Here is an 18,722-nt window from a genome sequence, read left to right as displayed (position 1 = left end):
GAATGATGAACTTGAGCCCAAACCTTAGAAAAATGGTTGACAGAGGAATTAGCAGAGGTTACAGAGGAATCTAAATCAGAAAAAGAAAATGCTTTTGGATGTAGCCCATTTACAATAAAGAAAGGAGACTCCCCAGAGGAGGAGTGAGTGGCATTATTGTAGGCAAACTCTGCCCAGGGCAACAATTCAGCCCAAGAGGACTGGTTATCAGAAAAGTAACACCTGAGATATTGCTCAAGGGATTGATTCACTCTCTCCGTTTGTCCGTTGGTTTGGGGATGGTAAGCAGTTGAGAAGGATAAATCAATCCCAACTAACGAGCAGAAAGCTCTCCAAAACTTTGAGACAAACTGAACCCCTCTGTCAGATACAATGTTAACAGGGAACCCGTGTAACCTGAAAATATGAGAGATAAACAGATCAGCTAAGGTTTTGGCAGAAGGGAGGTGTGGAAGGGGAACAAAATGGCTCATTTTACTAAACCTATCCACCACCACCCAAATTACAGTTTTACCCAGGGAAGGAGGCAGATCTACAATGAAATCCATCGAAAGATGGGACCATGGCTTCTCAGGGATTGGTAACGGATTCAACAGACCTTGTGACAATTGACGAGAGGATTTAGACCTTTGACAAATTGGACAAGAATTTAAAAAAACCTTAGCATCCAGTTTAAAAGAAGGCCACCACACATGACGGGCTAACAAAGAAATAGTTTTGGAAATGCCAGGATGCCCAGCCATTTTGGAGTTATTAACCTCTTCGAGAACTTGTTCCCTCAACTCCGCAGGCACAAACATTCTCCCAGAAGGAGTGTCTGCAGGAGCAGAAGATTGGACAGGGAACAACAAGGTGGAGAGGTCAGAATCCAATGCGGCTACAATCAACTCTCTAGGAATGATGGGGATGCACTCACTAGAGTCAGAGGAGGTAGATCCAAAACTCCTAGAGAGTGCATCAGCTTTGGTGTTTTTAGATCCAGGCCTATATGTTAAAGAAAAATGAAACCTGGTGAAGAGCAATGCCCATCTAGCTTGCCTAGGGTTTAGCCGTGTGGCCGATTCAATGTAAAGCAGGTTTTTATGGTCTGTATATACGGTTACCATATGTTTAGCACCTTCAAGTAGATGCCACCATTCCTCAAAGGCCCACTTGATAGCTAACAATTCCCTGTTCCCAATGTCATAGTTTGCCTCTGCAGGCGAAAACTTCCTAGAAAAAAAGGTGCAGGGATGTAATTTGTTGGTAATCGGGTGCCTTTGGGAAAGGACTGCCCCAGCACCCAGCTCAGAGGCATCTACCTCCACAATGAATGGTAAAGCAGTATCAGGATGCTGCAAAATAGGGGCAGAACTGAACTCTTTTTTGAGGCGTTCGAAAGCTTGAACTGCCTCTGGGGGCCAAATACTAGGGTCAGCACCCTTCTTGGTCAAATTGGTGATTGGGGCAACTACCAGGGAAAAATTCTTGATGAGTTGGCGGTAATAATTTGCAAAACCGAGGAATCTTTGGGTTTCTCGTAAAGAAAGGGGTTGGGTCCATTCCAGGACTGCTCTCACCTTTCCTGGATCCATCTCAAGACCCTTGTTAGAAATGTTAAAACCCAAAAATTGAACAGAGGTAACTTCAAAAGTACACTTCTCAAGTTTTGCATACAGATTATTTTCTCTCAGTCTATGTAAAACCTCACAAACATGATTCCTATGTTCAACTAGATTAGAAGAGAAAATAAGAATGTCATCAAGATAGACCACTACGAATATCCCCAGCAGGTCCCGAAAGATGTCATTGACAAATTCCTGGAACACTGCGGGGCGTTACAAAGACCGAATGGCATTACCAAGTACTCGTAGTGGCCATCCCTGGTGTTGAACGCTGTTTTCCACTCATCCCCCTCCCTGATTCGAATCAAGTTATAAGCCCCCCTAAGATCAAGCTTGGTAAAGACTTTTGCACTTTTAACTTGATCGAAAAGTTCAGAAATTAGAGGGAGAGGATAGCGATTTTTTATGGTAATCTTATTAAGCCCCCTATAATCAATAAAGGAGCGAAGACCACCATCTTTTTTACCAACGAAAAAGAAGCCCGCCCCCGCAGGGGAACTAGAAGGTCTGATAAAACCCCTTTCTAGGTTCTCTTTTATATACTCTTTCATTGCTTGGGCTTCGGGCAATGAAAGAGGATAGGTTCTACCACGAAGAAGAGTTGACCCAGGGACCAGATCAATTGGGCAGTCATACTGCCGGTGTGGGGGTAAGGTTTCTGCTGCCTTTTTAGAGAAGACATCAGTGAAGTTTGCATATGCAGCAGGTAACCCTTCTAGTGAAGTAGTTGCAACTACAGAGGGAAAACATACCCCACCACACATAGTACCCCATTGAACCACCTCCCTTGAGACCAAGTCAATCAGAGGGTTATGCCTCTGGAGCCACGGTAACCCCAAAATAAGAGGAGAGGAAGCACCCTCTATGAGGTAAAAAGCTATCTCCTCACAATGCAAGTTATTAATACACATGGAAAGAGTTACCGTCTCCTTAGAGATTACACCTGACTCTAAGGGTCTTCTGTCCACAGCCATTATTCTCATGGGGGCACTAAGAGGAACTACAGGGATACAGAATTTAGCTGCAAAAGCAGTATCCAGAAAATTACCCTCCGCCCCAGAGTCCACAAATGCGGACAGTTCAACAGAGCCCGTAGGCCAAGTTAGTTTAATTGGTAACAAAATTTTAGAGGCAGATTGGGGAGAGGAAACTCCTGCACCCAAATGGAGCTCCCCTTCTCCATTTAGGCTTCGGAGTTTCCCGGCCTCTTAACACATTGGTTCAGAAAATGTCCCTTTTCACCACAGTACATACAGAGACCCATGGAACGCCTGCGTGCCTTTTCCTCAGGAGTTAGGTGGGATATGCCTAATTGCATAGGCTCCTCCTGAGGCAGAGGCACAGAGGGGTTAGGAGATTTCACATTAGTCACCACATTGGATCTTATATTGGTAACCCCAGGGAAGTTTGTACTCCTCTAACCCCTTCTCTCCCTTTGCCTTCTATCAACCTGGATGGCGAGGGACATAAGACCATCCAGGTTAGAAGGCAGGGGATAATTAACCAGACTATCCTTTACAGAATCGGATAACCCCAACCGGAATTGACTCCTTAGAGCCAAATCATTCCACCCAGTCTCCACTGCCCACCGGCGGAATTCGGTGCAGTACACCTCCGCATCCCTTTTCCCTTGGCGCAACTTACGAATCGCGGTATCGGCAGATGATGCACAATCCGGGTCATCGTAAAGAATGGCCATGCTGTTAAAGAAGGTGTCTAGGGAATAACGAGCAGGGTCTGAGGAAGGCAGCCTGAGGGCCCACATTTGGGGGTCACCCAAAAGCAGGGTCATTATGAACCTTACTTTCTCCTCATCAGATTGGAAAGAATGAGGAAAGAAACTAAGGTACAGCTTACATGCCTCTTTGAAAACGAAAAATTTAGTACGATCCCCACTGAACCTTTCGGGGAACACAATTTTGGGTTCATGGGGTTTAGATGAGTCTCCCCAATTGGCAGAGGAACCCACAGAAGGTGTTGGAACAGGAACAGATTGCTGCTGCAAAGCTTGCGTACCCTCCAGCTGTCGGGTTAGATTGTGTAAACCTTGCAGGAGGTAATTTTGCTTCTGTTCATGATCCTCCAAGCGCTGTAACAGAGTGGTAAGCAGCACTTCGGTGGTAGTTGGAAGAGCAGCAGCAGCTTCATCGTGACTTTCGTCCTCCATGGCCCATGATAATGTCACGGCCTGCACCCAATACCAGAACAGGTGCTAAGTACCCTGGTCTCGGCTCGGCTTCACCAGTAGTGTGACCACTGTTGGGCTTCGGGAGGAGCCCTCAGCTTACTTGGGTGCCACCTGGACTTAACGAGGGGTACAAAGCGAGATGTTCTGGCTAGCAGAGGGGCACGGCAGGTAGAGAGTCTTTTGGGCCGAAGGTCACGGTACAAATGGAACAGGCAAGAGAATCGTCAGACAAGCAGAGTCGAGGCAGGCGGATATCAGAATCGTCAGGCAGGCAAGGGTCAAACCGGGTTGTCAATCAAGGGGTTAAGCAGGAAGAGTTGTCATAGGCAGGCAAGGGTCAGGATACAGATTTCAGAATAGTCAGGATACAGACAAGGTCAAACACGGATAATCAGACAGACGAGATTCAGATCAGATGCACAAGGCTCAGGAAACCACTAGAAACAAGTTCTATCACGGGCACTGGCTGGGAGTATGAATGGGCCTTACATACTTTCAAATTTTGCGCCAAAACGTGCGCCAATGCGCGCTGGCGTAATCACGCCAGCGCGCCTGTACCTTTAAGAGGCGCGCAGGCGCGCCCTAGGAGACCAAGATGGCGCCGGCGCTGGAGACAGGGGAAGGAGCGTGGCGGCATGTATCACGGTTCTTAATTTGGCTAGCCTTCCTATTATTATCTGATTATCATTTCAATGGCAGATATTAAAACATAGACTGTTATAATTATAATATGATATAGTAGCTGTTCTTCTTTAGCATCTGTACATTCTATCAGTTTGCATTGCAGAGTGCCTTAGCATTCCATATACCTAAGTGCAGGTTTTGTATGTGGTATTTTTTATTAGGTGTATTGCTAAAAAAACACGTAAACCTAGCTCTTTATTAGAGAGCAATGGAGGAGGAAATGGGGTGGCAGCCCTTCAGATATGAGTCAGAATGGAGAAAGAAAGGAGTTGGAAGCCCCCATTCTCTCGTAAACCCAGCTAGTACCAGTATTTGAAACTTTCTGGGTAGTGGGACTCTGAATGGGAAGTACAAAACACTGGTTCTACAGAGTTGTCCCACCAAATTTGGGAACAAGCTAGGCTTGTTGTGAATGTGAATCCCCCTCCTCAGCTATTTTAAAGCGCTCAATAAAGCCAATTATTTGATACTATCCTGCCAGACTCCGATAATGCTTTGAACAGTGCTATACAGGAGTAACAGAAGCGTGCAAGTGGAAGTCGGCTAGAAGGAGACGATCTATTGCGAGAGCTGCGGTTCAGCAGGAGCTGTCGTGCAAGGGAAGAGCTCCGCCATTAGCCACATCGTATTTCTTCGTTTGTCCCTTTCCCTTTGCTTTTTGCCCTAACAAATGAGTCATTTCAATTCTAGTGCCCCAGTTACATGGTGTCAATGGGTTAATCTGTGAAATATTTCAAAATCCCTTTCTAGTATCTTAAAGATACACAGAAAGTTGCTGGGGCAATTTAGCACATTGCAATTAATAGAAATACTATATGTCAGTATTGTTCTCACTGAAAGGCCCTAGGGACACTGAGGCCCCTATGATCACACATTTTTTTTAATATTTATGTAGCATAATCTCTATAGTGAGAAACTACAAAGCTGATAACCTTGATCCAATATCTGCTAAATTTTAGTACTGTTAACCATTATTTACATCTGCCTGTGATGGTAGGGGAGGGCAAGCCTTTCCAATATGTTTTACCTGGCAATTTTCTTATTTCTACAAAACTTCTTGTTATTTATATTGTTTCAGTTTTTTTAAATGTTTTAATTACAGAACCTCCAGCTCCACTACTATACCAGCCTTCTATCGTAATTGGTTAATGCAGATATCCAACTTACTACACGACATGTTATTATACATGGTTCTTTAAAATCTATATGCAAAGCAGAGGCACTTATAGTATGGCTTACTATACCCTTGTGGGCCAGCACAAAATATGGGGCATAGTTACATAGTTACATAGGAACAGTTCAGTGTTAAATAAAAACTAGGTAAACAGGCTGTGAAAAATAAAAATGTTTAGCCAAAAATGCAATCTACAAAGGCTGGAGTGACTGGACGTGGGACATAACTGTTCAGTGAGTTCGCAATTGATCCTAAGCATTCAGCTCAGATTCAAAAGCAAACAGTTATGACCCATGTGGCCCCCTCAAGTCACTGATTGGTTGATGCTTGATAAACAGTGGAAACCAAGAGAGCTGCAAAGCAGGAAATAGTGTTCTGGCTATTATGTTACAGATCCAGTCATTCCAACCTTTATACATTACATTTACCCACTTTTTATTTAACACTGAACTGTTCCTGTTTTTAGTTGTAATATTGGTGTGTAGGCATCCATCTCTGGTCATTTTGCCCGGTCATGTGCTTTCAGAAAGAGCCAGCACTTTAGGATGTAACTGCTTTCTGGCAGGCTGTTTTTCTCCTACTCAATGTAACTAAATGTGTCACAGTGGGACCTGGATTTTACCTGGATTTTACCATTGAGTGCTGTTCTTAGATCTATCAGGGAACTGTTATCTTATGTCAAGGAGCTGTTATCTGGTTACCTTCCCATTGTTCTGTTGTTAGGCTGCTAGGGGGTGAGGGAAGGTGATATCACTCCAATTTGCAGTACAGCAGTAAAGAGTGACTGAAGTTTATAAGAAGCCCAAGTCACATGACTCGGGTCAGCTGGGAAACTGACAATATGTCTAGCCCCATGTCAATTTTCAAAATTAAATATAAAAAAATCTGTTTGCTCTTTGAGAAATGGATTTCAGTGCAGAATTCTGCTGGAGAAGCACTATTAACTGATTCATTTGAAAATTTTTTTTTTCCCATGACAGTATCCCTTTAAAGGGGACCCATCACTCAAAAAAATGTATTCAAAATCCTATTTTATCACATTAGTCAAGCAAAATGAACTTTAATTACACTATATAAATTATTTGAATCTTTCTTCCTTCAGTCTGGGATTTCATTATTACAGCAAGCAGAGAGCAGCCATTTTGTGGACACTGTTATTAAGACAAGCCTTGTATCATCTCAGAATCTTGTTTGTGCACCAGAATGGGGGACCTGATGTCCATCCCCATGCCCTGGCTACACATTTAAATGGTAAAGAGAACGGGGGAATGTGTGGAGAGCAGTGACATCTAGGAAGTGCTGAATGGAAAGTGAAAGTAATTGGCTGCCCCGCCTCTATGCCCAGGGCACAGAGGAGGGGCAGACAATTTTTGATTGACAGCTGAGATGTTTAAATGAGCTTACAACAGCTATGAATGCTTTAATAAAAAATAGAAACTGGATTTCATGTTTAATTTGAAAAGGACTTTTATTATACAGAGTTTTGTGTCTGGGTGACAGGTCCACTTTAAGCATACTATTTAGCAGAGCTAATATTTTCATAGAGGAAATAAAACTCCTGCAAGGTTTTTTAAGCTGTATACTGCGTAATACTGACTTGACAAAAGATGAGTAAAATATATGTATAATATATTAACAGCAACAACACTATCAAATTAGACTTGGTAATTGGCTATGAAAGTCATTAGCATTGAATAGGCTGATATGCAAAATTCATTATTACCTTCATATAATCCAAAAGGTTGATTGCTCAAAATTATTCCATATGGCTCAAGGAAAACACTTGAGGTGAAACATAACAAACATTTAACATTTTTCTCAATGTAAGTTCAGTTGTTAAAAAATAGCACACAAATTATTCCAATTCCCATAACCTTCAGCTCAGCGTAGAAAGAAAACAGCTGGTGTTTATTAAGATGAAATAAGTCCCAGTTAACTTTATGGAATTATGCATGTTTCACAGTGTGCAGCAACAGCAAAAAATGTACTCCTTCAATTCATCAACTGTTATAGTTTTTAAAAAACATATTGAAGGAAACCTTAGAAGGAAAATTTAGAATTAGCAAATCAATATCCCTGCCTCTTTCAGTCTTACAATGTCATCATTGCTTACTTTGCCACCTCCTCTAATTATAAAGCATATTGCCTGTAACCCTTTGTGCACAAACAATGTCTGGAAGAGCTCTAAAGCTAGATAGAATTTTTAGGGTGCATTGGTTGATAGTATGAGTAGCCACTGATTGTAAAGTAGTCAGTTCTTTACTCCACATAGTTACATAGTTTAGTCGGGTAGAATAAATCTATCAAGTTCAACCTTTCCAAATGAACCTCAGTGTACATCTATACACATGACCTATCTATACATTCACATACATTAGCATGTATTTTTAGAGCACCAACATATTTTGCAGTCTTGTACTATATTTACCAATATCTATACTAACTGTAGATTATAGTATCACAATAACATCAGCAGGGCATTCCACAACCTCACTGTCCTCACTGTGAAGAACCACCTATGCTGCTTCAAATTAAGTTTTTTTCCTCTAGTCTAAATGGATGGGCTCTGGTGCAGTGATCCTTTTTATGGGAAAAAGCCCCCCCCACTATCTGTTTATTATGTACTTGTATAGAGTAATCATGTCCCCTTGCAAGCATATTTTTTCCAGAGAAAACAACCCCAACTATGACAGTCTTTCCTTACAGTTTAAATCTTGGGTCCCCCAACCTTTTTTACCTGTGAAGTTGGATAGCAACATAAATATAAAAAACATTCCTGGGGCTGCCAAATCTTGTCTGTAATTGGCTATTGGTAACTCCTATGTAGACTGGCAGCCTACAGGAGGCTCTTTTTGGCAAAACATCTGGTTTTTCATTAACTAAAGCTTTTCTTCACATCAGGAATTGAAAAATAAGCACCTGCTTTCTCGAAAGGGTTGGATAGCTACATGTTCACCATGAGCTACTGGTTGGGGATCACTGGTTTAAAACTTCCAACTCCTTTAACAGTTTAATTTCACATCTCTGTACTCTCGCCCAGCTCATTAATGTCCTTCTAAAGGAGCTAAAATTGCATTGTATACTCAAGGTGAGGCCTTACCACAAAACTATAAAGAGGCAAAATGATGTTTTCATACCTTGGGTTCATTTTTATGCAAGACAGTACATTATTTGCTTTAGTAGCCACAGAATGACACTGCCTGAAATTAGACAACTTGTTATCCACAAAAATCTTCAGATCCTTCTCAGTTACGAATACCCCCTATTACAATGTCATTCAGTGTACAACTTGCAATTATATTATTTCTACCAAAGTGCATAACTGTGCACTTATCAACATTGAACCTCATTTTCCAGTTTGCTGCTCAATTTTCCTATTCAGTCAATTAATTCTGCAAAGTGGCAGCACCCTGCATGGAACTGACAGTTTTGCACAATTTAGCATCAATTTAGCAAAAATAGAAACAGTACTTTAAATGCCCACCTTCAGGTCATCAGTACATTAAAAATGAAAGTACCAAGGACAGACCCCTGCAGTACTCTACTAACTACACTGCCGAGGCAGGCTAAGAATGGGATTCCTTTCTGAGCACATCAGCTATTCCCCCACTCTCCCGGCACCATGCCAGACCTCAATGAATTCTGAAAAAAAATGCAAATCTTGTTTAGTACCATGGGATGAATGCCATCTGCTTCCGGACCTTTATTTAACTTTGCCTGTTCAAGTTTCTTTTTAATGTCCTCTTGAGTGACCCATGCATCGGTAGTTATATTACTAGAATTGGATCTAATAAAATGGAAGCCTTCATGTGTAATGAGAACCCCTGCTTATTTAAAAGGCTATTTTATATCAAGAAACAAGTTAAGTGATAATGCAATAGACAAAACACAAACACTGGCTATAAAGTCCTTAATAAGAGGGTAAACGTTAAGTTGGACAGTTGGTGTCAGTATCTCTTATTAAAGAGATACTGATACCAGAAAATAACCTTTTTTGTATTTGTCATAACATTATTTTTGAATGCTATTTATAATTTTGCCATAAAATTATTTGTGTGCTATTTTTACATTACCTTCCTTAACCCTGTGTTCCTATAGGAGGGGGCTGCCATATTTGTGCAGCAGAATTTCGTTAGCATTAGAAACTCTAACTGCACACACCAATCGTTTAGACGGCACACTCTTGGAGTCCACTTCAAAGGAATCGCTTGTAAGTAAAACACTTTATTCAAGCATCTTGATACACTGCAAACCCAGCGCCATGAGGTCTGACACGTTTCGTGTCACTGCACTTCCTCAGAGACCTGTGTGCTTGTATATATATTAGAAACTCTAACTGACACGCTGAGAAGAGATAGTCAGGTTGGCAAAACTGTCATGTTTAGCAACTTCAAGTAGCAATTACTTACAAAATCAGAACTATCACCGAAAAAGGATCAATATGACCCATAGTTTTAATGATGATTAATATTTTTAAAAGAAAATTTTTAGTGTCAGTATAACTTTAAGGCTCTCTATTGATCCTAAATCATTTAAACTACTTGGACACTTTTACAGGTAATATAGTTATTGTCACCACCGCCTAGCCATTAGATTCTCCAAACCTGCCATTTGAAGAAGACTAACAGAACATTATCTGCCACTTTAATACGCAAAGCTTTGCAAGTATTTGCATAATACGTGAATCAGTCCAGGGATCAATTTTAAGTTGTTTGAAATTTTAAAATTCTATTCAAATTCGATTCCAGTTTTCAGGTTGATTCTATTTACTCGAGTATGCAAAATCTGATTTTTATAATACATTTCGATTGGTCAAATTTCAAGTTCATGGGAGTTTTAAAAAACTGACAGGAATTCAAAATTCAACCCTTGATAAATGTGCCTCTATAAGTAGATACGCTGTGGGAAATAAAAATTAAATCTATTATAGTTAGTTATCTAAAAATGTAATCCATAAAGACTGGAATGAACAGATATCTAATTTAATAGCCAGAAGGGGAGAGGTTAGGTTCAGTTATGTCCCATTTGGCTCCCTTTCAAATCACTGAGTGGTTATTGACTGATAACAGGTTAGATAGCTGCACAAGTGGAAGTTATATTCTGGCTATTATGTTAGACATCCGGTTACTCCAGCCTTTGTAGATTTTTGGCTAATTAACTTTAATATAAACATTTTTTTATTTCACACAGCCTATTTATTTACAGATTTACCCATTGTTACACTGAACTGTACATTTAAAGCCACATCTCTATAGCCAGTCCACTCTGTGAATCTAAGCTAGTCTGGCAAAGTTAATGGATGCTAGAAAATGGAGGCTGCTTCACAACTGGGTCAAGTTACTATTATGGGTGACTTCCATTATCCCGATATTGACTGGGGTACTGGGGTTGAAAAGTCAGAAAAAACTAGCAGATTTGTAAATATGCTGAATGACAACTTTTTATTTCAGCTCGTTCATGAACAAACTAGGAATGAATCTTTTTGGACCTGGTAATAACTAATAATACTGAATTCAACTCTAGCATTTGTGTGGGTGAGCATCTAGTGGATAGTGATCATAACATGGTCTCCTTTGAGATTATTTTACAGATACAACTCTACAATGGAGTAATTAAACACTAAACTTTAGCCGAGCAAGCTTTGCCAGGATAAGGACATCTCTGCAAACATATTAACTGGGAAAGGCTTTTCACAGGGTTAAACACAGAACGTTTTCAAAATTCTGCTTAAAGGGGAACTATAACGAAAATGAAAATTTAATGTAAGCTTCAGCATAATGAAATAAGAAACTTTGTAAATACAATCAATTAAAAATTCTGTACTGTTTCTGAAATAATCAAGTCCTTCTTCACTATTCCTCTCTCAGTATCTGTTTCTCTTCATTCTGTCTTCATGCAGGAGTTGGGTGTCAGATAATCATTTACAGTTATAGCCAATATATCTTATAGGGGGACTCCTTTTACCTAAAAGATGTATAAGAGCTCACTCTATCAAAATCGGACAAGTCGATTTGGAAAAGGTATTGCAGCAAGGAGTAAAATAAACCCAGAATTATTGTTTAAATATGTAAATAGTAAAAACAATGAAGCAGGATGGGGTGGGACCCTTGTGGTCGAGGGGGGGGGATTCAGTTTGTTGATGATAACAGAATTAAAGCAGAGATTCTGAACTATTATATTTCATCTGTCTACACAAATGACGAATTAATGTTTCCTTCTAAATAGCTCCAATTCTATTGATTCAACAAATTATTCATGGTCCACACAAAGGGAAATCCAAAAGAGACTAGAACATGTAAAGATAAACAAGGGTCAGGGACCAGATGGTATTCATTCCAGGGTACTAAACGAGCTTAGCTCTGTGATTGCCAATCCTATTTATTTATTTTTTAAGGATTCATTGAGGTCTGGCATGGTGCAGAGAGACTGGCGAATTACTAATGTGGTGCTGATTCAAAAAGGGATCCTGTTCTCATCCTCAAAACTATAAGCTGGTTAGTCTGACAGCAGTGGTAGGAAAGCTTTTAGAAAGGGTACTAAGATATAAAATACCTGACTTAATGGCAAATAATAATACTATGAGTTTGTGTCAGCCTTGCCTGCCTTGAACAGGAAAAAAAGCTTTTTATATGGTACAACACAGAAGGTTAATGGTTAAATTAAGGAATGTGTCTGGAAAATAGTAATTGTACTTGGATAGAGAACTGACTGAAGGAAGAGTGGTGGTAAATGAAACATTTTCAAATTGGACCAGTGTTGTCAGTGGAGTACCACAGGGGTCTGTACCTGGTTGTTTATTTTTCAACTTCTTTATTAATGACCTGGAGGTGGGCATTGAAAGTACTTTTTCTTTTTTTGCTGATGATACTAAATTGTCCATGCAGGATATTGCCAGTGTAGAGTGCTTTGACTAGATTATAAAATGGGAAGCAAGCTGGAAAATTAGGTTCAATGTTGATAATCGCAAGTTTCTTTTGTAGATGTTATCTAATTCCCGGCAGTGTAATTCTGTGGTTACTAAAGCAAATAAAGTACAGTCTTGCAAAAAAGTGCATTAACTCAAGGGATGAAAACACAATTTTGCATCTTTATAGATCCCTGGTAAGGCCTCACCTGGAGTATGCAGTGTAGTTTTGGGCTCCAGTCCTTAAGAAGGATTTCATTGAGCTGGATACATTGCAGAGATGTGAAACTAAACTGGTTAAGGGGTGCGGAAGATTTAAATTATGACTGTAGATTGTCAAGGTTGAGTTTGTTTTCTCTGGAGAAAAGACACTTGCGAGGGGACATGATCTTTATAAGTGCAATAGAGGGCATTATAGACCGTTAGCCGGAGATCTATTTTTCCAAAAAAAAAAGGATCATCAGACCAGAGGCCATCCCTTTAGACTAACGGAAAATAACTTTTATTGGAAGAAATGTAGGTGGTTCTTCACAGTCAGGACAGTGAGGTTGTGGAATGCACTGCAGGACAATGTTGTGATGGCTAATTCTGTTAACACTTTTAAGAGGGGCTTGGATGATTTCTTGGACAAGCATAATATCCAAGGCTATTGTGATACTAAAATCTACAATGAATATATACATTGTAATATATTGTTTCGCTGGGTGTATGTAGTTACAGTATGTGCACTGGGTTTCATTTGGAGGGGTTGGTCTTTTTTTAACCCAACTTAACTATGTGACTATGTAATTTACAGCACATCCATATACAGTAATTCAATACATAAACCCAATGGTAATGGTAAATAGGTAAGTTCCCATATCATTTGTTTATTTGACGGCATATGTTAGTAGAAATGTAGCTTATTAGCTTAATTGCCTACTTTATTAAGTGAGCATGTATTTTTTACAACATGAAAATGAATATAGTAATATGTTGTGGATCATTGTCAGGAAAATGTATGTCTGTGCACAGCTGGAATATTTGTATTATTCTACAATAAAAAATACAATTTAGGTAATAGAACTCTTTGTTCTCTCTGTAGAATTTCACTCTGTAGTATTTTCTTCCATTCAGCCGCTAGTGTAATAATGATGCACTGGTGTTGGCTCACAGTTGGCATAATTCATCCCACAGATGTTAATTTTTGGTCAAGGCTCTATCCAAGACTATGCCAGATTATTTCACACCCATCTCAGCATACTAATTCTGTACAGACCTCACTTTGCACGTTTGGTCATGCTGAAACAGGAGATGGCCAACTTCAACCTGTTTACAAAAAGCTGAAAGCATTGTATTATTAATAATTTGATTGTGCTTTTCGCTCTCTAGTAATAGTGTTTGCTTACAGTGGTACCACCCAGAGGCAGATTAATGCACCTAGTCTATAGATTAGGGGTCCAGTGTGATCAGGGGCCCATGTTGCTTTTCTTAAATCTTCCTAAACTTGTAATATTTGTTTTTATTTGCAGTGGCTCCAGGGTGCACCTGGGACTGGATGAAGATAGAAGATGTATGTGATGTACAGTATGTGATGTGTGCTGATCCAGGCATGTGTGCACCTGAGCTTTCTATGCTCGGGTTTGGTGCATGCCAGAGATGTCACTGGTATGTGCCGATCCAGAGTAGAGAGCATGCATATCTGTGCACATTGTAGTGGGAATTGCCTAAAAGGGGGGTCTGTGGAAAGTGTAGCCTAGGGGCCTCACATATCATTAATCTTCCACTGGTACCACCCCTTGCCCAAACAATAAAAACATATATTTCTTCTGCACCAGTCCATCACATACTCACATAATAATATTCTACTAGAAGCTGCCAAACTCAGTTTGTCCGACTGGTAGATAGGGGAGACTGATTGATAAAAAAAAAATCTAGAGTCCAATTGTGGGTACACTAGGCCACCTGATGCATGATATTGCACAGAAATCTTCAGAATTATCATCTGTAATTATGTATACCTGACTCTAGAATGAATATAGTGAAAACTTGACTGTGTTAACAGGCAGATCTTGAATAATGAATGTACAGTGCGGCTGAGTCAAATCTTTTTGTCTATACAACTGAGAATTACATAAGCTGGGCCTATTTAAATCACTCAGTTCTGTGAGGCCTCAGTTCTATCTAAGTTGTATTGTTGACAAGTTTTACTTGTCTTACTAGAGAGGAAGCACCTTCCAATTCAGTCTTGTTAATGTCAGTTCATATTAACATTTGCAGCTGCTTATTTTTGCAATGTTCTGCTTTACATAGCTTAAATATAGCTTCTGTTTATTTCAACTGATTTCAAGTAACTGATGAAAAGTGTCAAGAGATGAAGATATTGCATGCAGAAGTAGAGTAAGTATTTTTAGGCAAAATGTTTGTGTAAGTTTATTTATTTATTTTTCATGACTGTTATTTTGCTTTGGAATGTATTTTCCATAACCAACAGACCCTCATTGCAGATGCATTTATGATAGACAATTATTTTTTTCCTCTTTTTTTGAGCAAATGACCATCCAATTTTAATTCAACCTTGAAGTGAACTCTGCTTATGAGTGCCATGGCCTTCCCTTCTGATATTGTTGTGTAGAATTAATAAATACTTAAAGGCACAATCTTGGTTTGATGTTGTGTTTGCTTTTCCAATACATACAAAATAATACACTCTACATGAATAGAATCAGCTTGGTATGCAAGATGATGGGAACAATTTCATCTAACACTGATAAATGCTGATGGCTTGGGTTGCTTCAAGAATTGCACATGGGGACAATACGCATTAAAGTAGAATGCAAGTAGTTTATTTGTAGTATTGTATGTACGAACAAAATGTTCCTGGGTGAAACAGATTAAGCTTTAGCTGCTATGGGAATATCATGAAATGGTACACTTTCCCCTTCATTCCCATATTTGTGTAAAGGGAACACAGTATATCGAACTCAGTGTATAATGCTGTAGGTCTTTCCATGTTTTTACATGATTTCCATGTTTTTACAAAGATGTGCTGTATATAAATAAAGTTTTAAAGTGCCAGCATATGATTTCCAGATGTTTACAGCTGCAAAATTCCTGGAGTTTGTGTCACACTCCCAAGGCAATCAGGGTAAGAGATAGGTGGAATAAACAGCTTCAGAGGCAGTAATTTAAACTGCAGGTACTTTCTTTTTTTAGCAGTGGAAACACTCCATGTTTTCGGGTCAGAGCCCTTTCTTAAGTGTGCCGCACACTTGAGAAAGGACTCTGATCCGAAACATGGAGTGTTTGCACTGCTAAATAAAGAAAGCACCGTCTCCATCTCTTATATATAAGTCTATTTACAGAGCAGCTGTTTGTGTCTTGTTCTCATACACTCTTGGACATCACAAAAATCCCTTCTGCTATAAAGGGTTAGATAAAAAAAAAAAAAAAAAAAAGATCAGGCAATGAAAAATATTGAATTCAAAATAGAGCAATATATTCTATTGCCAATAAATAATATATTGGTGGCGAATAGTGCCAATACAATGAGATGCAGGTTGTAACATTAAATAAAGTCTATGATTAAGGTCAGTCATGCCTAAAACATGTAATGCATTGGCATGGAGGTTGCTTGTTTTTAAATGAACTAAATAAATATTTTTAAGGGTTACTGTGTTGCTGCTTCAACCTCTTTGTAGTAACTCAGAACACCAGGAAGTGTGCCATCTTCAGGAGAACAAGAGTGTCCATAGGTTAGAGCTGGGAGTGGCCATTTTGAATTACATGGCTTATAAATAGTCATGGATGAATTTCCTGAGAAATTCGCGAAACTGCGAAAAATTAATGAAACGCAAATTTTGACACTGCATCAAAATATTTTTGACGCTTGTGACAATTCTGACTCTGGCGACAAAAAGTGTAACAGGTATAGGATCCATATAGCTGAAAGCACAGACTCCATTTTAATCATAAAATTCAAAATGTAAATAATAGCTTTCCTTTTTCTCTGTTTTAATAAAATATTATCTTGTACAGTACTTGATCCCACATTAAGATATAATTAATCCTATAAACCAGTCTTTTTTTCATGTTTATATAATTTGTTAATAGACTGAAGTTATGGTGATATTATGAAAAGACCCCTTTTCTGGAAAACCCTAAGCATTCTTGATAATCTATCCCATACTGCTGACCCTGCAAATTAATCCACCTAAATAAAGCATTAACCACATTGATAAGTGGTTCCAAATAACCACAATAAAAGCTATGACAACATTGAAAAAAAACCAATATGTTACAAACAATAGAGCATTTAGTAAACTATTATACAATGAAGCCTTATGAAAATAAACAGTCTTCTTCCATTTAAATCACGCAGACCGAAGTGAACACAATAATTAGTCTGATGGGATAGCAGGAATTAAATAAAACCCGAGCTCTTGTTGCTCACATTGACTGAAGTTAGTTAGCTATTGAGTACTGTGACATTGATCTGAAAAAAAGTAATGTGCATTTCCTTAATTTACACTGCAATTTTTTTTGTTTAATAAATTATTATTACTGCTAAGAACTTCTGGTGCCATCCATTACAAATAGATTGGCATCTTCTTAACTTTGCACATCCTTGAAAGTAATGTGACGCCCAACCTGAGTGCTAGAGATTGGATATAAGTTATTAAATTGCTTTACAATTCCTTATTATTGGGCTCTGTGGGCTTATTGGGCTCTGAGCAGCTGTTGAGAAGGTAAGCTTAGGGGTTGTCACAAATTATCAAGCAGAAAATTAGGTTGGCCTTCCATATAAGCTGATGCTACAGGGCTGATTATTAAATTCTGATACTAATTGCATTGGTTTCTTTGCTGCCATGTAGTAATTATCCATATTAATTACTAATCAGCTTTATAATGTGACATTCTATGTGTACTGTGTATTGTGAGTGGGTCCCAAAGCTCAGTAACTGACAGCAGCACAGAGCATGTGCAGTAAATCAGCAGAAAAGAAGATGGGGAGCTACTGGGGCATCTTTGGAGGCACAGATCTTCCCTGCTGTGGTTGCCTGGGGCTGGTACAGAAGCTCAAAACATAAAGTACAACATTTCTAGCTAATTCTTTAGTTTAACTTTCCTTGTCCTTTAACCTTCCTTGGATTGTTATAGTGTATTGTTTACGCTTATGTTGGATTTATCATAGATTGAATTGTAACTATTAATATAACAGGCCCTGCCTGTATCAGATTCCTATTAAAAATATACATTACAATATCTCCGTAATCAGTTTCCTAAAGTGGAGACATAGCTCTGAGTTTTCAGTCTTCATGCCTTTGAATCTGATCCTTTTTTTTCTGGACTTGAGGAAATATTTGAAATCCACACAGGTCTATGACCATTTGGAGTTTCATACTATTGTATAATAGAGAAGATTGAATTAAATAAAATTCTGATGACAAGAAAACAGCAAGCTCCTACTAATATACCAATAATTACAATTTAAATTTCTCATTATAAATTTATTTTGTTAGTGGTTTGAAATGTAACACCCAGTTAGTTAATACTACAATACAGACCCCATAATTTGCACATACTAGGAAGTCTTGCCTGACATTTAGATAGATCCATAAATTGCAATATATATAATGCAGTCTGTATTTTTTGCTTCTAGGCTCTATTAGATTGATAAACAATTAGATAATTTAAAATAAGTTTTGGGGTCAAGAAATATATGCATTTAAGTCCAATCAATTAAAGTGCCCTGGGGCATTTCAAAGAGATGAATATTAAAATGAAAATGGCATTAAAAATAAAAGGAATTGATTTTTTTCACTTTAGATTGTGGGTGGATGTCAGGATAATAAAGTTAAGGGGGAAAGTCAGGAATTACAGGCAACATAAATAGCAAACATTGTTTATTGATAATAGAATTTTGTCAATTTCATATGTAGGAAGGATTGATGCTACATGCTTCAATGTTTCCTGATATATTTATTGAGGCTTGGGCTCAGATATCATGTCATTGTCTCTTCACTGTTTCTTCAAAGATATAAAATATCTGGGCATCAGCTAAACATTTGGGGCACTGGCTATACACCACATATGACAAAAACACTATGTTTTTTATTTGTGGTTCTCTTCCACTTTGATAAATAGTAGTGGAATATATATGACATCTAAACCAGCCTTCCCCTTGCA

The sequence above is a fragment of the Xenopus laevis genome, chromosome 3S, assembly GCF_017654675.1.
Source record: "Xenopus laevis strain J_2021 chromosome 3S, Xenopus_laevis_v10.1, whole genome shotgun sequence".
Classification (NCBI taxonomy): domain Eukaryota; kingdom Metazoa; phylum Chordata; class Amphibia; order Anura; family Pipidae; genus Xenopus; species Xenopus laevis.
Note: the sequence above shows the minus strand (reverse complement) of the source record.